Raw genomic sequence first — 24,780 nt, 5'->3', positions numbered from 1 at the left:
GCTGGAGAAGGAAATGGCAACCCACTCCATTGTTTTTGCCTGGAGAATCCCAGGGATGGGGGAGCCTGGTGGGCTGCCAGGGGGTCACACATGGGGTCGCACAGAGTTGGACACGACTGAAGTGACTTAGCAGCAGCAGCAGCAGCAGAGATGCTTTTCGCACTAATGATAATGACAGCTGTTGTGGCTTGCGATGTGACAATCTATGTTAACCATGTGGATTATCCCTTTTAATTCTAGTAAAAGTCTTATGACAAAAGAATGTATTAGAGGCCAGGGACATTAAAAGATCAAATTATCAACATCCACTGAATCATAGAAAAAGCAAGGGGATTTCAGAAAAACTTCTACTTCTCCATTGACTATGCTAAAGCCTTTGACTTTATGGATCATGACAAACTGTGGAAAATTGTTAAAGAGGTGGGAATACCAGACCACCTTACCTGCCTCCTCCAAAACCTGTACGCAGGTGAGGAAGAAACATTTACAACTGGACATGGAACAACAAACTGGTTCACAATATGGAAAGGAGTACATCAAGGCTGTATATTGTCACCCTGTTTATTTAATTTACATGCAGAGTACATCATGTGAAATGCTGGGCAGAATGAAGCACAAGCTGGAATCAACATTGCTGAGAGAAATATCAATAACCTCAGATATGCAGATGACACCACCCTAATGGCAGAAAGTGAAGAGAAACTTAAGAGCCTCTTGATGAAGGTGTAAGAGGAGAGAAAATGCTGGTTTAAAACTCAACATTCAAAAAACCAAGATCATGGCATCTGGTCCCATCACTTCATGGCAAATAGATGGGGAAACAATGAAAACAGTAAGAGACTTTATTTTCTTGGGCTCCAAAATCACTGTGGACAGTGCCTGCAGCCATGAAATTAAAAGATGTTTGCTCCTTGGAGGAAAACCTATGCTGAACACAGACACTGAGTTAAAAAGCAGAGACATCTCTTTGCCAACAAAGGTTTGTATAGTCAAAGCTATGATTTTTCCAGTAGTCATACATGGATGAGGGCTAGACCATAAAGAAAGCTGAGCACTGAAGAATTGATGCTTTTGAACTGTGATGTTAGAGAAGACTCTTGAGTGTCCCTTGGACTGCAAGGAGATCCAACCAGTCCATCCTAAAGGAAATCAACCCTGTGAAGAGGAAACTTTAGGACTTACACCCAGCTAGAAATAACTTCATGCTAGTTCTGCTTCTGTAACTCAGTTTGCTCCTTGCGAATTTATGTAAGTTACATAGTTTTCAGATAATGGAAACTTACAACAATTCTAGGAGCTGAAACTTACCTCACTGACACTTGTCCTACTTTTGCACTTACCCAGCCCATGTAGTCCTGCTTAACCATGCTTGTTTGTGTAAAGGTCAGGCATCCTCCCTGCTGTGTCCCAACGGCTGTTCCAGCTGGCACAAAAACCCCTAGCTTAAAATGACCTATTAACAGTCAGCACTGCCCACTATAGTCTGCTGTCATGTACTACCTATAAAAACTTTGTAACCCCTTTGTTCAGGTCTCAGAGCTGGAAGTGTTAACTTCTCCCAGCACACCTGCAATAAACCTGAGTTCTCCAACTTTCCACCACTGTCTGAGTGTGGTGCTTGGTTTCTCAATGGTCCAACTTCTGCAACACCTGAATATTCATTGGAAAGGCTGGTGTTAAAGCTGAAGCTTTGGGCACCAGATGAAAAAAGCTGACTCATTGGGAAAAAGCCTGATCCTAGAAAAGACTGAGAACAAGAGGAGAAGGGGGTGAGAGAGGATGAGATGGTTGAATGGCATCACTGACTCCATGAACATGAGTTTGAGCAAACTCTGGGAGATGGTGAAGGATAGGGAAGTCTGGTGTGCTGTAGTTCATACTGTTGCAAACAGTTGTGTGACTGAACAAAAACAAAGGACATTAAATAATTTCTTGGTATCACAGAATAGTTGCTGCTGCTACTGCTGCTGAGTCGCTTCAGTCGTGTCCCACTCTGTGCGACCCCATAGACGGCAGCCCACCAGGATCCCCTGTCCCTGGGATTCTCCAGGCAAGAACACTGGAGTGGGTTGCCATCTCCTTCTCCAATGCATGAAAGTGAAAAATCAAAGTGAAGTCGCTCAGTCATGTCCTACCCTCAGCGACATCATGGACTGCAGACCACCAGGCTCCTCTGTCCTTGGGATTTTCCAGGCAAGAGTACTGGAGTGGGGTGCCATTGCCTTCTCCAACAGAATAGTTGAGTGCTGGCCAAATCATCATTTAAACACAGATGACTTGATTCCATGTGATGATAGCCTGTGGTAGTCAGCACCAGATTTGTGGTTTCCAAAGGAGAAGATTTAACTCCAGGACCAAAGACAGTCTCAGTCACTCAGAGCTTTGAGCAGATTTTTATTTAAAGTGAAAGTGACAGAAAGTTTCTTACATAGACATCAGAAGCGGGTGGGAGACTACCTACCCTCACTAGTTTAATCAGGGTCTTATATATTTCCAACTGGCTGCTAAGAATAGTTAAAAATAACACTTCAAGGCTGTACAAGGCTGTAAAAGTTTTCCCAGGCCCTTTCCCAAGGCATACATCCTGAGATAACTTTGTTACAAGATTAGTCAGGGACAATGGGTTCCAAGCAATGTCTCTGGGTGAGGTATACTATTGCTGTGTAATCGGGGTACAAGTATTGAAAAACAGGCTCCAAGGCAAAAGTATGTTACAATTATAATTACTAACATAGAGTCTAAGAAAAGCATTTCCTTGAGTAAGACATTGTGCTTGTGTAGTCATTAGTTCCAGACCTAAAGAAAGGCCAGTTCTTGGGCATGATAGAAGGCTGTGCAAGGCTTAAGGAAAGTGAAAATGTTCACCTCCTCCTTGAAGGGCCCTGGACTCCCTGCCAAGTTAGCTCTCTCATTCGAGGTGCTCATGCTAGCCTACTTCACCCCAGTATCCCAATAGGACAGGAATTTGTCATAGACTATAGTGTGTGTGCTACATGTTTAGTCACTCAATTGTGTCTGATTCTTTGTGACCCCACAGACTCTAGTCCACTAGGCTCCTCTGTCCATGGGCTTTCCCAAGCAAGAATACTGGAGTGGGTTGCCATTTCCATTTCCATATAGTCCTTTATATAGCAATAACTTTTGGATGAACTCTGTAATATCATTTGTTACATGGTTGCCATTCCTGTGAATGGTATCTATTCTAAACAGCACATTCCTACAATAAATATGTTATTCATTCCATTTAGGTTAGTCTTAGACGCAAGTAAAATAGCATATGAATGCTACAATCATGGTATGTTTCTTTTAAAATTTAAAATTTGGAGGCTAGTCATATATGCCTTATCTCCAATATTATATGAGGAGTGAACCTAATATCCAATATATTTTTCCAAATTTTGTTCAAATCCTGCTACTCTTTCCAAGCAGAATTCTGAAACTATTGTTCTCATTTATTTTCTATGCATATTATTCTATTTATTGTTCAGAAGGTTCTTAATATAGTTGCCAATACTGTATAGTAGTCACTGTCCTCAAAGTTACTACAGATGCATCTTAATGCTACCTCAAATATTGAATTGCTTTTATTATTTTGTTTATATATTTCATTGATTCTCCCTGCAGTGGCAAAATTTGGGATTCTGGTTAATTCTCCCTAGGTTACAATTTGAAGTTGTAGTTTTATCTATTTTGTTACTCCTTGGTTTGAATACACATTGATTTTAAGTGAGTTCACAGCCTCTTACATTTATTTTCTAGTTTATTATGCTTGATGCTTAGTATAACAATATTGATTTCCTAACCAAACATTTTAACTTCACTATGTGAATATATTGAGCAAAAGGCTTGGGAGCACGTTTCTGTTCTTTCCTTCAAATAGTAGGCAATGGAAAATCAGTACAAACACTAGGTTCCCATTAGTAATTTATTTATGAGATTCACCTGATACTCCATTGAAACAAACAACAGCATTGCATATCCGGCAACACCTCAAGTTGGACAAAAGGCTGAACAGCAGGAGAATAGTCTGTAATTCTGCAGCATGCTAGGTTATAGTACAGTCTCTTTCAAAGGCAAAACTACAACTCTTGGTGCCTTGAAAGTCAGAGTACATACCACACATAAGTGCATACCACACTATAACCTGCTTCCTGCTTAAATATTTCCCATGAGGCTTGCACAGAAGAATTTCAGAAATTAAAGCATTACACCAGAATATAAGCTGGCTAGAAGTAACTTTGCAGAGTTCCTTCCCTGGAGGAAACAATGAGTGGATTGAAGATGGATTTTTTTTTAATTATTATTATTTCTGTTCAGTTGTTGAAATAATGTCTCAAATTACTTATACAATACTCTTAAAGTGTGATACTTTTAGCTGTTTTCTGGTCTGCTCACAGAACTTGTTTTAATGATCTTATATAGAAGGAGTTCTAATATTTTAAATATTAAAGATACACATTTTACAAATGGCACAGATAAGTTCCAAGTGTTTTAAAAATCTAATTTTGTCACAAACCATAGTAATGTGTATAAAATAGGTGGCATATACATAGAAAGTCAGTGATCTGTGCATATATGCAACCTGAGTTGTGTCTCCCCAAAATTCATGCATTGAAGGCCTAACCCCCAGTATCTCAGGATGTAACTATTTTGAGAGATAGGGCCTTTACAGAGTTAACTGAGCTAAAATGAGGCCTTTATGGTGGGACCTAATCCAATCTCACCAGGGTCCTTAGAAGTAAAGGAAATGAGGACACAGAGAGGCACCGGGAAGGACTGTGAGGACACAGCAAGAATGTGGCTCTCTGCAAGCCAAGTAGACAGCCCTCAGCTGAAATCAAATCTGCTGACACATTGTTGATCTTGGATTCAGTCATCCAAAACTATGAGAAAATAAATTTCTGTTGTTTAAGCTATACAGTTTCTCTATGGTATTTTATTATGGCACCCTGAACATACTAATACTACACACTGTCTTCTAAAACACACTTTTGCAATGAGGTATGATAAAGGAGACCAATAGTCCTGGGCCCTGGGAGTTGGGGAAAGATGAGAAGGGGAATAAGCCAAGAATTCAGCTGGTAGTTTCTGAGCTAGTCTGGAGTTGGCAGTAAAATCAATCCAGGTGCATATAGCTAGTGAGTCTCCAAAACACCTCCATCATCTAGGCCAGAGTGGAACTGCCCTGTCTCTCTTTATATTCCAAACTTTAATTATTTGAATGATTTCTATTTTAGCAGATCATAATTGTATAACAAATATTTAAGGGAAGCATCCCCAAAGGAAGTTCCATATGCAAGCCAAAATATTAGTATTCCTCACTGTTTTCTTTAGGAAGACAACATTTGATGATTGGACGGTTTTTTGATATAGTGCTATTGCATTTTGCTCATTTTCACTGAGTAATTAAGACTGCAGCAACAAAAAGAGTTGGCATTTTAAAATGAGCCAACATCTTAATGAACTCACCAAGAGAAATATAAAATAATTTATAACTACAAATATGAGGTTCTCCCTCCTATTATCATAATTTTACCGAATGATGAAGAATTTTCAGAGGTATTATTTTTATACTCTAGCTAGTGATGCTTTTATACTCTAGGTAGTTTAGTAAAACTAAAGTGGTTAAACGGAAAAGGCAATGGCACCCCACTCCAGTACTCTTGCCTGGAAAATCCCATGGACAGAGGAGCCTGGAAGGCTGCAGTCCATGGGGTCGCTGAGGGTCGGACATGACTGAGCGACTTAACTTTCACTTTTCACTTTCATGCACTGGAGAGGGAAGTGGCAACCCACTCCAGTACTCTTGCCTGGAGAATCCCAGGGACTGGGGAGCCTGGTGGGCTTCCGTCTATGGGGTCACACAGAGTTGGACAAGACTGGAGTGACTTAGTAGTAGTAGTAGTAAAGTGGTTTAAAAAAAAAGAGAGAGAGAGAAAGAAAAATAGAGAGAGAGAAAGAAAGAAATGGGAGAGAGGGGGGAGGGGGGAAAATAGGAGGAAGGGTAGAGTAAGGAAAGGAAGGAGCTAATTAAAAGGTGGATTTTGAAATCATGCCACCTGCATTCCAGACCTGACTCGAACACTTAACTAGCCTGTGGCAACTCTGGAAAATTATAATCTTTCTGAGTATCTGTAAACATAGTGAAAATAATACAAACTACCTCTGAAGTTCATTTAATATTAAGTGAAGTAATCCCTATAAAGCACTCAACATAATGTATGACACATGCTAAGCAATAAACATACGTGGGCTGTTAATATAATTTTACAAAATAATTTCTATTCTCTTTTAGTGTCTATTATCAAAAAGAAAATAAATAACAAGTGTTGGTGAGGATGTGGAGAAAAGGAAAGTCTTGTGCATTGCTGGTGAGAATGCAAATTGGTACAGTCACTATGGAAAACAGTATAGAGTGTCATCCAAAAATTAAAATAGAACTTATCCAATGATCCAACAGTTCCACTTTTGTGTATTTATTCCAAGGAATCAAAAGCAATAACTTGATATATGTACCCCGTGTTTGTTGCAGCATTATTCAAAAGTCAAAACATGAAAAATTTAAGTATCCATTGCTGGATAAATGGGAAAATTATAGTATATATACAATAGAATATTATTCAACCATAAAAAAAAATGAAATTCTGACATTTGTGACAACATGAATGGTCCTCGAGGGCATTATGCTAAATGAAATAAATCCGAGAAAGACAAAAACTGTATAATCACTCTTATATGTGGAATCTTAAAAAAAAAAAAAATACAAATCTATAGATAGAGCAAATTGGTGGTTGCCAGGGGTAAGGAGTGAGGGAGGGGGTGAAAGAAATGGGAGAACTAGTTCATTATTTTTTTCAGTTTAAATACATTGAATGATAATAATAATGCAACATATATTCTGTGGAAATTTTAGAAAAGTAAAAATTGATTTAACAAACAACAGTTGCTCATAGTCCATCTAGCTATCATAATTAAGAATTTCACATAGTTTCTTTTATCAATTTTCTTTGCATTATCATCTTAAGGAACTTATATGACATTCTTGTGTATTAGTCACAATTACTCCTCTCATTTTGCAGAAGAGAGAATAAAACCTTAGAAAGCTTAAGCAATGTCCTCAACACTCTACGCATATGTGTTTGTGTATAATCAATGCATTTGAAATAACAACAACAAAAAAAGTAATTGCTAGTAGGTTAGATTAAAATAACAATACTATTCTAGTTGTGTAGACTTCCACATTTATTAAAATAGCTTCATGTCATAGGAGTCTTCTTATTCATGATGGCTCTGGTGAGTCCACAGGCAGGTCACAAGGGAGTTTTGTGAACAGGTTACTTTTGGGCTCTTTCTCTGCCCATCCCCATTTGCTGTGGTCTTCACCGCCATCACTACTGTTGCTGTCCAATTGGGAAATTACGACTAGGGATCTGATGCCTTCATTCCAAAATGACCCAGAGATTATAGCCTCTCATTATTCACTCATTTCATTTATTGTAGCTTCTTATTCACAGATTCAAACAAAGGACATATTTAGTGTTGGGATTCTTAGACCTGTGGGTTTTCTACTCCTCTACTTTCTCAAAAATTACTGAGCATCTCAAAGACCTTGTGTTATGTTTTTTTTTCTTCTATTGTTATTTATCATACTAAAAAGTAAAACCAAAATAAAAAAGTTTTAAATTACTTAAAAATAACAATAATTACATGTTAACATATTTTAGAAAAAAAGAGAATTATTCTTTTACAAAATAGAACTATTACTCTGTGCTATCCTATGTTCTGGGGCTTTATACACACACTCTCACAGATACTCCCACAAAAACATACACATCTTCATTCTATCAGAAAGCTCAGTCCTTTTCTAATAAATTAGAATGCACTGAGAAAGTCTTCCAATTCTTTCTACCCTTAGGCAAAGTACCCGCATTGCTTTTAACACTAGCGAAAGATGCTGAATCTGAATAGAATAGAAACCAAGCACACTGCCTCTGCATCTCAAACCTGTCAAGGCTCTCAAGTAGGTTTGAGTTCTCAAGCTAACTTAAAGTTTTTGCCACTCCCCTGGTAGCTCTCTTACTTAACTCTTTTTTTCAGTGTTCATCTATCAGAACTATTTGGTGCTGGGCTTCTCTATGCAATAGTAAGAATTTTCTATAGTCTGGTTTTTCTCTCATTAGATTTTGTCTGTTTTATTTTATGCTATTTCCTCAATGTCTAAGATCATACCTGATATATAATGAGCACTCACTGAACTAATGGTATTAGATCAGGTATGATAATCCATTGTGAAGGAAAACTGCTTCCCTTTGAATGAATTCAAGAGCATCGTAGGTGAGGAAGAACACTTTCTTAATTCAGAAAGATAAGAAATATATAACCAATAAAATGATTTACTAGAAATGCTAATTGTATTGGTTAAATGAATCAGGAGAGAATTTTGAATTAAAATATTCATAGCTTAACTTAGACTAAACTCAGTCTACACAGCAATAATGATAGTAGCACACAATGGTCACATAACTCATTTGTAAAATACATGCATTACTAAAAACTAGTTTGCTAAGTAATATAATTTGAATACTGAATTTTACTTTTTATTTGATTTCATTAAACCATTTGATGAAATAACTTTTTAAGCTTATGACCTTCTTATCAATCTATGAACAAAATTAATCTCAACAAATTTATAGAAAATGTTAATACTGAACACTTACATGTTAGTCATAAATTGTAAAGAAAGCACGTAATGCTTATATCAGTTCAGTTCAGTTGCTCAGTCATTTCCAACTCCTTGCAACCACATGGACTGCAGCACGCCAGGCTTCCCTGTCCATCAGTAACACCCAAAGCCTGCTCAAACTCATGTCTTTCAAGTTGGAGATGCCATCCAAACATCTCATCCTCCATCGTCCCCTTCTCCTGCCTACAATCTTTCCCAGCCTCAGGGACTTTTCCAATAAGTTAGCTCTTCTCATGAGGTGGCCAAAGTATTGGAACTTCAGCTTCAGCATTAATCCTTCCAATGAATATTCAGGACTGACTTCCTTTAGGATGGACTGGTTGGATCTCCTTGCAGTCCAAGGGACTCTCAAGAGTTTTCTCCCAAACCACAGTTCAAAAGAATCAAGTCTATGGCACTGAGCTTTCTTTATAGTCCAACTCCCACATCCATACATGACTACTGGAAAAACCGTAGCTTTGACTAGACAGGGTTTTGTTGGCAAAATAATGTCTCTGTTTTATCATGCTGTCTAGGTTTGTCATAGCTTTTCTTTCAAAGAGCAAACATGTTTTAATTTCATGGATACAGTCACCATCTGCAGTGATTTTGGAGCCCTCCCAAAATAAAGGCTCTTACTATTTCCACTGTTTCCCCAACTATTTGCCATGAAGTGATGGAACCAGATGCCATGATCTTAGCTTTCTGAATGTTAAGCTTTAAGCCAACTTTTCCACTCTCCGCTTTCACATTCATCAAGATAGTCTTTAGTTCTTCTTGGATATCTGCCATAAGGGTGATGTCATCTGCATATCTGGGGTTATTGACATTTCTCTAGCCAATCGTGATTCCAGCTTGTGCTTCATCCACCCTGGCATTTTGCATGATATACTTGGCATGTAAGCTAAATAAGTGTGATAAAATACAACCTTGACGTACTCCTTTCCCTATTTGGAACCAGTCCGTTGTTCCATGTCCAGTTCTAACGGTTGCTTCTTGATTTGCATACAGATTTCTCAGGGGGCAGGTTAGGTGGTCTGGTAGTCCAGCTCCTTAAGAATATTCCAAGATATGTTGTGATACACACAGTCAAAGACTTTGGCATAATCAACAAAGCAGATGTAGATGCTTTCCTAGAACTCTCTTGCTTTTTCAATGATTCAAGGAATGATGGCAATTTGATTTCTGGTGCCTCTGACTCTAAATCCAGCTTGAACATCTGGAAGTTCACAGTTCACATACTCTTGAAGCCTCACTTGGAGAATTTTGAGCATTACTTTGCTAGTGTGATTGTGTGCTAGTTTAAACATTCTTTTGCATTGCTTTTCCTTGGAATTGGAATGAAAACTGACCTTTTCTAGTTCTGTGGCCACTGCTGAATTTTCCAAATTTGCTGGCATTTTGAGTGCAGCACTTTCACAACATCATCTTTTAAGGTTTGAAATAGCTCAACTGGAATTCCATCACCTCCACTAGCTTTGTTCATAATGATACTTCCTAAGGCACTATGGACATCACAATTCTGGATGTCTAGCTCTAGGTGAATGATCATACTATCATGGTTATCTGGGTCATGAAGATGTCTTTTTGTATAGTTCTTCTGTGCATTCTTGCCACCTCTTCTTAAAATCTTCTGCTTCTGTTAGGTCCATACCATCTCTGTCCTTTATCAAGCCCATCTTTACATGAAATGTTCCCTTGGTATCTCTAATTTTCTTGAAGAGATCTCTAGTCTTTCCCATTCTTTTGTTTTCCTCTATTTCTTTGCATTGATCTCTGAGGAATGCTTTCTTATCTCTCCTTGCTATATTTTGGAGCTTTGCATTCAAATGGGTTTATCTTTCCTTCTCTACTTTCCCTTTAGCTTCTCCTTTTTTTGCAGCTATTTGTAAGGGCTCTTTCAGACAATCATTTTGCCTTTTCACATTTCCTTATCTTGAAATTGGTCTTAATCACTGCCTCTTGTACAATATCATGAGCCTCTGACCATAGTTCTGCAGGAGCTCTGTCTATCAGATCTAATCTCTTGAGTCTACTAATCACTTCCATTGCATAATTGTAAGGGATTTGATTTAGGTCTTACCTAAATGGTCTAGTGATTTTCCCTACTTTCTTCAAGTTAAGTCTGAATTTGGCAATGAGTTCATGATCTGAGCCATAGTCAACTCATGGTCTTGTTTTTGCTGACTTACAGAGCTTCTCCATCTTTGTCTGAAAAGAATATAATCAGTCTGATTTCAGTACTGACAATCTAGTAATGTCCACATGTAGTCTTCTCTTGTGTTGTTGGAAGAGGATATTTGCTATGACCAGTGCATTCTCTTGGAAAAACTCTGTTAGCCTTTGCCCTGCTTTATTTTGTACATCAAAGCCAAATTTGCCTGTTATTCCAGGTATCTCTTAATGTCTTACTTTTGCATTCCAGTGCCCTATAATGAAAAGGACATCATTTTGGGGAGTTAGTTTTAGAAGGTCTTGTAGGTCTTCATAAAACCATTCAACTTCAGCTTCTTCAGCATTACTGTTCGGAGCATAGACTTGGATTACTGTGATATATATTGGGTTGCCTTAGAAATGAACAGAGATCTTTCTGTCATTTTTGAGATTGCACCCAAGTACTGCATTTTGGACTCTTTTCTTGACTATGATGGCTACTCCATTTCTTCTAAGGGATTCTTGCCCACCGTAGTAGATATAATGGCTATCTGAGTTAAATTTGCCAATTCCAGTCCATTTTAGTTCACTGACTCCTAAAATGTTGATGTTCATTCTTGCCATCTCCTGTTTGACCACTTCCAATTTACCTTGATTCATGGACCTAACATTCCAGGTTGTGGGAGCTGCGTTAGGCATTACTGACAAAATGGAAGAAAGGCCCCAACTCCCTCTCCTCATCCCACAGGCACGGTCCCAGGATGAAGGAGTTAGGTCTTGTGATTCTGACTTGTTCTTTCCTTTCTTCGGTTGAGTTGGCTGGAAAGAATGTTAAGGTGCTTATTGTTCTTGAGAGAAGCATGAGAAAGCTCAAAGCCTTCTACAGTTGTGCCCAGAAAATAATCTATAAAGTAACCATTGACATTTGTTCAAGGATCTTTACAAAGAATGTTTCAGGATGAGCATGTAGGCCACAGCTTGAGGCCATGGGAAGGATTGTTATCTGAGACCTGTTTGTGAGGGGAATGTTTATGGCAAAGGAAATTTGCTGACCTTAGGGTTTAGGAATAATCAAGAATAGCTATAAGCCTTTTTAGGAGATAGTGAGCTTAGGATACTAGGGGCAAGCAAGATTTAGAAAGATAAATAAACTGAGGGATGTGGTATACAGCCCAGACATAAGCATGAGTTACAATGTAACTCTGGTTGAAGGGCAACAATTAACTGTCTCTATGGAGACAATTAATCTGGGTGAGGGGGAGCTGAAAGTGTAAAACCTCTGACCTAATGCTTTTGTAAAAGTATAAAAGAAGACCTGATGCTTGAAACAAACATGCAGTCCTGCACTTTGAGTCAGAGGCTGCATCATTTTCCACCAACACTGCTCATCTCTTCAGGCTGATTCCCTGTATGCTGGAGCTGGACTCCGGCACCAGGTTACTTTGCAATAATGTTCTTTACAGCATTGCACTTTACTTCCATCACCAGTCACATCCACAACTGGGTGCTGTTTTCTCTTTGGCTCCATCCCTTCATTGTTTCTGGTATTATTTATCCACACTTCTCCAATAGCATATTAGGCATATACCGACCTGGGGAATTCATTTTTCAGTGTCATATCTTTTTCCCTTTTCGTTCTGTCCATGGGGTTCTCAAGGCAACTATACTGAAGTGGCTTGTTGTTCCCTTCTCCAGTGGACCACGTTTTGTCAGAATTCTCCACCATGACCCAGCTGTCTTGGGTAGCCCTACACGGCATGGCTCATAGTTTCATTGACTTAGACAAGGCTGTGGTCCATGAAGTCAGTTTGATTAGTTTTCTGTAACTGTGGTTTTAATTCTGTCAGCCCTCTGAGGGATAATGCTGTCAGGCTTATGGAAGCTTCCTGATGGGGGAGACTGACTGTGGAGGAAACTGGGTCTTGTTCCGATGGGTGGGGCCATGGTCAGTAAATCTTTAATCCAATTTTCTGTTGACGGGCAGGGCTGTGTTCCCTCCCTGTTGTTTGACCTGAGACCAAACTATGGTGGAGGTAATGAAGACAATGGTGACATCCTTCAAAAGGTCCCATGCACGCACTGCATCACTCAGTGCACCCGACCCTGTAGTGGGCCACTGCTGACCTGTGTTTCTCCTGGAGACTCCTGGACGCTCACAGGCAAGTCTGGGTCAGTTTCTTATGGGGTCACTGCTCCTTCTCCTGGGTCCGGTGCAGACAAGGTTATGTTTGTGCCTTCCAAGAGTCTGTTTCCCTAGTCCTGTGTAAATTCCATAATCAAATGCCACTGGCTTCCAAAGTCAAATTCCCTGTGGCTTCTCAGTCCCCTTGCCAGATCCCCAGATTGGGAAATCTGTTGTGGGTCTTAGAACTTTCTCAGCAGTGTAAGAATTTATTTGGTATAATTGTTCTGCAGTTTGTGGGTTGTCTGTTTGGTGTCTCCATGGTGGGATTAATGGAGACCTCCTCCAGGAGGGCTTATGCCACACCCAGGTCTACTGCATCCAGAGCCCCTGCCCCTGTGGCAGGCCACTGCTGACCCACACCTCCACAGGAGACACTTGAACACTCAAAGGCAGGTCTGGCTCAGTCTCTGTTTGGTCTGGTGTGCAAAAGGGTTTGATTCTAAATGCAATTTTGCCCCTCCTACCATCTTGCTGTGGCTTCTCCTTTTCCCTTGGATGTGGGTTATGATTTTGGTGGGATCCAACATTCTCCTGTTGATAGTTGTTCAGCTGCGAGTATAATTTTGGAATTCTTGAAAGAGAAGATGAACACATGTCCTTCTACTCTGCCATTTGATCCTCATGAAAAAATGTTTGTATACTTTTGTATACATACAAAAATTTTTGTATACTATTTGTAAAAATCATTGGTCCAATAATTACAAGTCCAAAGAGAAGCATTGAACTTATCATAACTAAATAGCACACAGTAGATTGAAAAGTCTCTGTTTTTATTAGACTCTTTGCACAGTGTTTTTCAGTAGAACTCTTGGTCACTGCAAATATTCTGCAGATGATATAATTTAACCTGCAATTATTCTTATATTTGCTATCATTACTTTGACTGTAATAGATCAGATAAAATAAATCCACTGGCAGCCCCTCAGCAAGGAAAAGTCTCTATAAGTGTTCTAGTGACTGTGTACTATTTCTTTTAACAGCAGACTTCTGGGTAATTCATAATCTAGCTACAAAATATGTGTGTATTATTGTCAAAAATATGGAACCATGGTAAGGATTAATCAAAATACAAACAACATGTTCAGTTCCGTTCAATCTCTCACTCGTGTCTGACTCTCTGCAACCCCATGGACTGCAGCATGCCAGGCCTCCCTTCCATCACCAACTCCCAGAGTCCACCCAAACTCACGTCCATTGAGTCAGTGATGCCATCCATCCATCTCATCCTCTGTCGGCCTCTTGTCCTTCAGCCTTCAATGTTTCCCAGCATCAAGGTCTTTTCCAGTGTGTCAGTTCTTCTCAGCAGGTGGTCAAAGTATTGGAGCTTCAGCTTCAACATCAATCCTTCCAATGAATATTCAGAACTGATTTTCTTTAGGATGGACTGTTTGAGTCTCCTTGCAGTCCAAGGGACTCTCAGGAGTCTTCTCCAACACCACAGTTCAAAAGCAGCAATTCTTTGGTGCTCAGATTTCTTTATAGTCCAGCTCTCACAGCCACACATGACTACTGGAAAAACCATATCCTTGACTAAATGGACCTTTGTTGGCAAAGTAATGTCTCTGCTTTTTAATATACTGTCTAGGTTGGTCATAACTTTTATTCCAAGGAGTAAGTGTCTTTTAATTGCATGGATGCAGGCACCATCTGCAATGATTTTGGAGCCCCCCAAAATAAAGTCTGTCACTGTTTCTCTGTCTATTTGCCTTGAAGTGAAGGGACTAGATGCCATGATCTTAGTTTTCTGAATGTTGAGTTTTAAGCCAACTTTTTCACTCTCTTCTTTCACTTTCATCAAGATGCTCTTTAGTTCTTTTTTACTTTCTGCCATAAGGGTGGTGTCATCTGCATATCTGAGGCTATTGACATTTCTCCCAGCAATCTTGAATCCAGCTTGTGCTTCATCCAGCCCAGAGTTTCTCGTGATGTATTCTGCATATAAGTTAAATAATCAAGGTGACAGTATACAGCCTTGACATACTCCTTTTCCTATTTGGAACCAGTCTGTTCTTCCATGTCTAGTTCTAACTGTTGCTTCCTGGGTTGCTTCCAGGTTAGCTTAAAGAAGAAACAGTGATATTTAATTAATATGAAGAATAGCACAAAATCAAAACAACTCTGATTGTGAACAGATAATAAAAATTTCTGCAGAAAAATGTGGATTTCCCATCTATCTATAGGAGACAATTATGTATATGGAATTTTTAAAAGCCTGATTTCTTAGTAGAATACCAAATTCAAATTTCCATGAATGTTTGCTAACATTCCACATTTAATTTATGAGTTAAGTTGAATTATGTATTAATAACTCAGTAGCTTATTTATAAATACCTTTTGATTGTAATAAAACAAGAGATTGTAAAATTGAGTAACTTTCATCTATAAAGAAGCTAGCATTTATATATATGTAAATTGAGTCCCAAACCCAGCCAAGGTCCAGACTTCAGTGGCAAGACATGGCATACATTCATATAAGACCAGGCTAGCATCTGATACTTGAGTGGAATTCCCAACTATCTGGAAGTAACAATTAAAAGATACTGAATGAATTTCTTGATTTAGAATCTTTCACCCCATGGGCTTAAGTCAGTTTCTATAACTATCTTGTCATTTATTTATTCAGTCTATTGCCAAAATTTCTGTTTCAAATGGAAACTTTAATTTCAGTACTTATCTAGATAGATATTGTTTATTTTTTGTTTAAACAATTTAAACTTTTTTGATCATTAATTCAGGAGCTCAATTCCTTTATTATATTCTCAAAAAAAGGTAAAGTGGAAAGAATGTAAAGCAAAGTAAACTTAGTTAGGAAGTAGATTTGGGGTTTGAATACTGTTTCGCAAATTCATTATCCTAAAATGAACAATTTGGGTCTTCTGAATCTGTTTTTTCACATAAAAAATTAATATATTCCCACCTCAAATGTTGTTTTTAAAATTTTATTTTGTCATTAGACAAAATATGTGACTGTTCAGAAAATACTGTCTCTCTTTGTTGCCTCTATATTTCCATTAAGTGTGAGGAAGTAGAACATAAAAAGGACATTTTGATGAGAAGTTAGTATAATAACTAATAGAAGTCTACCATCTTTAAACTGAAGAACCTTTATAAATTAGGAGTAATTATGTGGGCATTAAATTCATTTTGAGAGTTAAATAAATGAATTATTAATACCAAACATGCTCAAAGAAATTTTGGTGTCCTGGAGAATACTTTAGAAATCTTTTTTTTTTTTTTTTTTTTATTTTTTAAAAATCACATGCTCCCCATCCTGAACCCTCCTCCCTCCCAACCTCCCATACCATCCCCTGGGCCTTCCCAGGAAGACCAGCCCCAAGCATCCAGCATCGTGCACTGAACCTGGACTGGCATCTCGTTTCATACATGACATTTCACATGTTTCAATGACATTCTCCCAAATCTTCCCACCCTCTCCCACAGAGTCCATAAGACTGTTCTATACATCAGTGTCTCTTTTGCTGTCTCGTACACAGGGTTATCGTTACCATCTTTCTAAATTCCACATACATGCGTTAGTATACTGTACTTATGTTTTTCCTTCTGGCTTACTTCACTCTGTATAATAGTCTCCAGTTTCATCCACCTCATTAGAACTGATTCAAATGTATTCTTTTTAATGGCTGAGTAATACTCCATTGTGTATATGTACCACAGCTTGCTTATCCATTCATCTGCTGATGGACATCTAGCTTGCTTCCATGTCCTGGCTATTATAAACAGTGCTGTGATGAACATTGGGGTACACGTGTCTCTTTCCCTTCTGGTTTCCTCAGTGTGTATGCCCAGCAGTGGGATTGCTGGATCATAAGGCAGTTCTATTTCCAGTTTTTAAGGAATCTCCACACTGTTCTCCATAGTGGCTGTACTAATTTGCATTCCCACCAACAGTGTAAGAGGTTCCCTTTTCTCCACACCCTCTCCAGCATTTATTATTTGTAGACTTTTGGATCGCAGCCATTCTGACTGGTGTGAAATGGTACCTCATAGTGGTTTTGATTTGCATTTCTCTGATAAAGAGTGATGTTGAACATCTTTTCAAGTGTTTGTTAGCCATCTGTATGTCTTCTTTGGAGAAATGTCTATTTAGATCTTTGGCCCATTTTTTGATTGGGTCATTTATTTTTCTGGAGTTGAGCTGTAGGAGTTGCTTGTATATTTTTGAGATTAGTTGTTTGTCGGTTGCTTCATTTGCTATTATTTTCTCCCATTCTGAAGGCTGTCTTTTCACCTTGCTAATAGTTTCCTTTGATGTGCAGAAGCTTTTAAGTTTAATTAGGTCCCATTTGTTTATTTTTGCTTTTATTTCCAATATTCTGGGAGGTGGGTCATAGAGGATCCTGCTGTGATGTATGTCAGAGAGTGTTTTGCCTATGTTCTCCTCTAGGAGTTTTATAGTTTCTGGTCTTATGTTGAGATCTTTAATCCATTTTGAGTTTATTTTTTTATATGGTGTTAGAAAGTGTTCTAGTTTCATTCTTTTACAAGTGGTTGACCAGATTTCCCAGCACCACTTGTTAAAGAGATTGTCTTTAATCCACTGTATATTCTTGCCTCCTTTGTCAAAGATAAGGTGTCCATATGTGCGTGGATTTATCTCTGGGCTTTCTATTTTGTTCCATTGATCTATATTTCTGTCTTTGTGCCAGTACCATACTGTCTTGATAACTGTGGCTTTGTAGTAGAGCCTGAAGTCAGGTAGGTTGATTCCTCCAGTTCCATTTTTCTTTCTCAAGATCGCTTTGGCTATTCGAGGTTTTTTTGTATTTCCATACAAATTGTGAAATTATTTGTTCTAGCTCTGTGAAGAATACTGTTGGTAGCTTGATAGGGATTGCATTGAATCTATAAATTGCTTTGGGTAGTATACTCATTTTCACTATATTGATTCTTCCAATCCATGAACATGGTATATTTCTCCATCTATTAGTGTCCTCTTTGATTTCTTTCACCAGTGTTTTATAGTTTTCTATATATAGGTCTTTAGTTTTTTTAGGTAGATATATTCCTAAGTATTTTATTCTCTTCTGTTGCAATGGTGAATGGAATTGTTTCCTTAATTTCTCTTTCTGTTTTCTCATTATTAGTGTATAGGAATGCAAGGGATTTCTGTGTGTTGATTTTATATCCTGCAACTTTACTATAATCACTGATTAGTTCTTGTAATTTTCTGGTGGAGTCTTTAGGGTTTTCTATGTAGAGGATCATGTCATCTGCAAATAGTGAGAGTTTTACTTCTTCTTTTCCAAATGGATTCCTTTTATTTCTTTTTCTGCTCTGATTGCTGTGGCCAAAACTTCCAACTATGTTGAATAGTAATGGTGAAAGTGGGCACCCTTGTTTTGTTCCTGACTTTAGAGGAAATGCTTTCAGTTTTTCACCATTGAGGATAATGTTTGCTGTGGGTTTGTCATATATAGCTTTTATTATGTTGAGGTATGTTCCTTCTATTCCTGCTTTCTGGAGAGTTTTTATCATAAATGGGTGTTGAATTTTGTCAAAGGCTTTTCTGCATCTATTGAGATAATCATATGGTTTTGTTTTTCAATTTGTTAATGTGGTGTATTACATTGATTGATTTATGGATATTGAAGAATCCTTGCATCCCTGGGATAAAGCCCACTTGGTCATGGTGTATGATCTTTTAATGTGTTGTTGATTCTGATTGCTAGAATTTTGTTTAGGATTTTTGCATCTATGTTCATCAGTGATATTGGCCTATAGTTTTTTTTTTTTGTGGCATCTTTGTCAGGTTTTGGTATTAGGGTGATGGTGGCCTCATAGAATGAGTTTGAAGTTTACCTTCCTCTGCAATTTTCTGGAAGAGTTTGAGCAGGATAGGTGTCAGCTCTTCTCTAAATTTTTGGTAGAATTCAGCTGTGAAGCCGTCTGGACCTGGGCTTTTGTTTGCTGGAAGATTTTTGATTACAGTTTCAATTTTCATGCTTGTGATGGGTCTGTTAAGGTTTTCTATTTCTTCCTGGTCGAGTTTTGGAAAGTTGTACTTTTCTAAGAATTTGTCCATTTCTTCCTCCTTGTCCATTTTATTGGCATATAATTGTTGATAATAGTCTCTTATGATCCTTTGTATTTCTATGTTGTCTGTTGTGATCTCTCCACTGTCATTTCTAATTTTATTGATTTGATTTTTTTCTCCTTTGTTTCTTGATGAGTCTGGCTAATGGTTTGTCAATTTTATTTATCCTTTCAAAGAACCAGCTTTTGGCTTTGTTGATTTTTGCTATGGTCTCTTTTTGTTTCTTTTGCATTTATTTCTGCTCTAATTTTTAAGATTTCTTTCCTTCTACTAACCCTGGGGTTCTTCATTTCTTCCTTTTCTAGTTGTTTGAGGTGTAGAGTTAGGTTATTTATTTGACTTTTTCTTGTTTCTTGAGGTGTGCCTGTATTGCTATGAACTTTCCCCTTAGGACTGCTTTTACTGTGTCCTACAGGTTTTGGGTTGTTGTGTTTTCATTTTCATTCGTTTCTATGCAAATTTTGATTTCTTTTTTGATTTCTTCTGTGATTTGTTGGTTATTCAGCAGCGTGTTGTTCAGCCTCCATATGTTGGAATTTTTAATAGTTTTTCTCTTCTAATTGAGATCTAATCTTACTGCATTGTGGTCAGAAAAGATGCTTGGAATGATTTCTATTTTTTTGAATTTACCAAGGCTAGCTTTATGGCCCAGGATGTGATCTATCCTGGAGAAGGTTCCATGTGCGCTTGAGAAAAAGGTGAAATTCATTGTTTTGGGATGAAATGTCCTATAGATATCAATTAGGTCTAACTGGTCTATTGTATCGTTTAAAGTTTGTGTTTCCTTATTAATTTTCTGTTTAGTTGATCTATCCTTAGGTGTGAGTGGGGTATTAAAGTCTCCCACTATTATTGTGTTATTGTTAATTTCTCCTTTCATACTTGTTAACATTTGTCTTACAATGTGTGCTCCCGTGTTGGGTGCCTATATATTTATAATTGTTATATCTTCTTCTTGGATTGATCCTTTGATCATTATGTAGTGTCCTTATTTATCTCTTCTAATTTGTTTTAAAGTCTATTTTATCTGATATGTGTATTGCTACTCCTGCTTTCTTTGGTCCCTATTTGCATGGAAAATCTTTTTCCAGCCCTTCACTTTCAGTCTGTATGTGTCCCCTGTTTTGAGGTGGGTCTCCTGTAGACAACATATGTAGAGGTCTTGTTTTTGTATCCATTCAGCCAATCTATATCTTTTGGTTGGAACATTAAGCCCACTTACTTTTAAGATAATCATTGATAAGTATGATCCTGTTACCATTGAGTTTATTGTTTGGGGTTGAATTTATACACCATTTTTGTGTTTCCTGTCTAGAGAATATCCTTTAGTATTTGTTTGAGAGCTGGTTTGGTGGTGCAGAATTCTCTCAGCTTTTGCTTATCTGAGAAGCTTTTGATTTCTCCTTCATACTTGAATGAAATCCTTGCTGGGTACAATAATCTGGGCTGTAGGTTATTTTCTTTCATCATTTTAAGTATGTCTTGCCATTCCCTCCTGGCTTGAAGAGTTTCTATTGAAAGATCAGCTGTTATCCTTATGGGAATTCCTTGTGTGTTATTTGTTGTTTTTCCCTTGCTGCTTTTAATATTTGTTCTTTGTGTTTGATCTTTGTTAATTTGAGTAATATGTGTCTTGGGGTGTTTCGCCTTGGGTTTATCCTGTTTGGGATTCTCTGGGTTTCTTGGACTTGGGTGATTATTTCCTTCCCAGTTTAGGAAGTTTTCAACTATTATCTCCTCAAGTATTTTCTCATTCTTTCTTTTGTCTTCTTCTTCTGGAACCCCTATGATTCAGAATGTTGTAGTGTTTAATATTGTCCTGGAGGTCTCTGAGATTGTCCTCATTTCTTTTAATTCGTTTTTCTTTTATTCTCTCTGATTCATTTATTTCTACCATTCTATCTTCTAATTCACTAATCCTATCTTCTGCCTCTGTTATTCTACTATTTGTTGCCTCCAGAGTGTTTTTAATTTCATTTATTGCATTATTCATTGTATATTGACTCTTTTTTATTTCTTCTAGGTCCTTGTTAAACCTTTCTTGCATCTTCTCAATCCTTGTCTCTTTTTAAATGATCACATATAAATGGAAATTCCTGTGAATTAACTCCTCTTACTAAATTGAAATATATATACAGAAAGTTCAGAGTATCTATGTAACTAGCCTTCAGATTTGAAAATGTAATATTACTTGTAAAAGATCCTACTCAAGCCATCTCCCCTCTTTTTATATTATGTGTGTGTGTTTTAAGACTTCAGGGCCACCCTGTATACAGCTTAGGTCAAGTGTATTAATTGTGCTGTTCAGATATTTTCTATCTTCACTGATATTTTATCCGCTTATTCTATCAGTTACAGAGAAAAGCATATTTTAAAAATCCCCTTTATGGCAGTAGATTGCTACATTTTCCATTTTATTATACTAATAGTTGATTTATATTTTCTGAACATATATTTTGAAAGTTTGCAAATTTAAATTGATTATATATTTATTTAGATTAATGATTTTACATTAGAATAGTCTTCTTTATCTCTAGTAGTACTTTTCTTTTAATTTCTTCTTGGTCTAATATTAGTTTGGTTATACCACCTTTCATAAAGGTAGAATTTTCTTAGTCTGTTTTAATTATCTAAATTTTATTTTTTAAGTTTTAACTGTCTGTCTGTCTAGGTAGATAGATAGCTACCTAACTATATATTTAATATACCTTTGGTAATATAACTTTGCTCTACATTATGACAAACTTAGTATTTCATTTAAAGTATTTAGCTTATTTATATACTATAAGCACCATAGAATTGAACTTGATAATTTCTCTTGACCCATGAGAGTTTTGTTTTTGTTTTTTAATTTCCTGAAAGTCAAAGAGAGAGACTTCAGAGAAAGCAAACTTACCGATACTTTGATCTTGGACTTCTAGACTAAGACATTTTGAGAAAATAAACTTTTTTTATATTTAAGCCACCATGTCTGTAGTATTTTACGGCAGCCCTTAAAAGCTAAGACAGGTGACATTCCTTTGTCTTTGATAGATTTCCTTTTTTTTTCTTTTGTTCTTCTTTTGAGAAGTTAATCATCACTATCATTGTTGTTCCATTCAAGGTAGATATCTCATTTCTCTGCCTGTTTTCTAAGATTTTAAGAAATCTGTCTCTACTTCTTACTGTTTTAGTAGCAGATTATGGAATACAGTCCCATCACCTCATGGCAAATAGATGGGGAAACAACAGAAACAGTGACAGACTATTTTCTTGGGCTCCAAAACTACTGTAGATAAAGACTGCAGCCACAAAACTGAAAGACTCTTGCTCCATGGAAGGAAAGCTATGGCAAACCTACACAGCATTAAAAAAGCAGAGACATTACTTTGCTGACAAAGATCCATATAATCAAAGCTATGGTTTTCCAAGTAGTCATATATGGTTGGCAGAGTTGAACCATATAGAAGGCTGAGCACTGAAAAATTTATGCTTTTGAGCTATGGTGTTGGTGAAGACTCTTGAGAGTCCCTTGAACTGCAAGGAGATCAAATCAGTCAACTCTAAAGGAAACCAACCCTAAATGTTCATTAGAAGCACTGATGCTGAAGCTGAAGCTCCAATGATTTGACCACCTGATGTGAAGAGCTGACTCATTAGAAAAGACCCTGTTGCTGGGAAAGATTGAAGGCAGGAAGAGAAGGGGACGACAGAGGATGAGATGATTAGATGGCATCACCAACTCATTGGACATGACTGAGAAAGTTCCAAGAGATGATGGACAGGGAAGCCTGGTGTGCTGTAGTCCATGAGTTTGCAAAAAGATGGACATGACTGAGCAACTGAACAGCAACAAAATATCTATTTTAGTTTTATATATACCTATGTATAGCTTTCTTTGAGTTTCCTAAACTTCCTGGGTTATTTGGCTAACATCTTTTAAGAGCTATGGAAAATTTTCAATTATTATTTCTTCAAATATTGTTGTCTATTCATTGTCTTTACTCTCCTTCTGGAATCTCACTTGAGTGATTATTAGCTCATCTGAGAGTATTCCACATGGCTTTAATTCTTTGTTGCTGTTTTTGTTTATTTTTCTCCTTTGCTTTAACGTGGATGTTTTTTCAATGATGTCTTTGATTTCAATATTTTTCTTTTGTTCCTTTGTATTTTTCCTTTGCTCAATCTACTGTTTAATACATGTGTTGCCTTCTTAGTATCAATATCATGGAGATGTTTGCTTTCAAATTTGATTTAATATCTTGTTTTATATTTTGTCAGTTCTTTGGTGAAATTCTCCATATGTTCATTTTTGTTCAACTTTTCCCCTAATACTTTAACATAACAATTACAGTTATTTTAAATTACTTGATGTATATCAGCCACTAAATCTTGTCCAACTCTTTGCAATACCATGGACTACAGCATGCCAAGCGTCCCTATCCTTCACTATCTCCCGGAGTTTGCTCAAAGTCATATTCATGATGGTGCCATCAAAACATCATTCTCTGTCACCCTGTCTCCTCCTGCCCTCAATCTTTCACAGAACCAGGGTCTTTTCCAATGAGTTACCAACTCTTCCCATCAGGTGGCCAAACTATTGGAGCTTCAGCTTCAGCATCAGTCTTTCCCATGAATATTCAAGTTGACTTTCTATAGGACTGACTGGTTTCACCTCCTTGCTGTCCAAGAGACTCTCACAAGTCTTCTCTAGCATCATAGTTTGAAAGCGTCAATTCTTTAGCACCTAATCTTCTTTATGGTCCAACTCTCCCATCCATACATAAGTACTGCAAAAGCCATAGCTTTGACTATATGGAACTTTGTCAGCAAAGTGATGTCTCTGCTATCTAATACACTGTCTAGATTTATCATAGCTTTTCATCCAAGGAGGAAGCATCTTTTAATCTCATAGCTGCAGTCACTGTCCACAATGATTTTGGAGCCCAAAAAAAGAAAATGTGTCATTGCTTCACTTTTCCCCCTCTTTCCCTTTTATTTGCATGAAGTGATGGGACTGGATTCCCTGATTTTACTTTATTGAATATTGAGTTTAAGTTAGCTTTTTCAGTCTCCCCTTTCACCCTCATCAAGAGGCTCTTTAGTTTCTCTTCAATTCCTTCCATTAAAGCATATCTGAGGTTGTTAAGAGTTCTCCTAGCAATCTGTTTCCATTCTGTGATTCATCTATCTTGGCATATATCATGATGTACTCTGTATATATGTTAAAAAATCAGAATGACAATATACTGTATACAATATACTCCTTTCAAGTATGATTTTGAACCAGTCCATTGCTCCAAGTCCTGTTCTGTTTCTTGACAAGCACACATGTTTCTCAGGAGACAGGTAATGTGGTCTGGTATTCCATTCTGTTTAAGAATTTTCAACATTTTGTTGTGATTCACATAAACAAAGGCTGTAGCATAGTCAATAAAGCAGAAGTAAACATTTTTCTGGAGCTCTCTTGCTTTTTCAATGATCCAATGGATATTGGCAATTTGATCTCTGGTTCCTATGCCTTTTCTAAATTCATCTTATAAATCTGGAAGTTCTAAGTTCATTTATTACTGAAGTCTAGCTTGCATGGTTTTTGAGCACTTCCTTGCAGGCATGTGAGATGAGAAAAATTTTATGGTAGTTGTAACATTAGTTAGCATTGCCTTTCTTTGAGAATGGAAGGGA

This window comes from Bos mutus, chromosome 19, assembly GCF_027580195.1.
Source record: "Bos mutus isolate GX-2022 chromosome 19, NWIPB_WYAK_1.1, whole genome shotgun sequence".
Taxonomy (NCBI): Eukaryota; Metazoa; Chordata; class Mammalia; order Artiodactyla; family Bovidae; genus Bos; species Bos mutus.
This window is presented reverse-complemented; position numbering follows the sequence as displayed.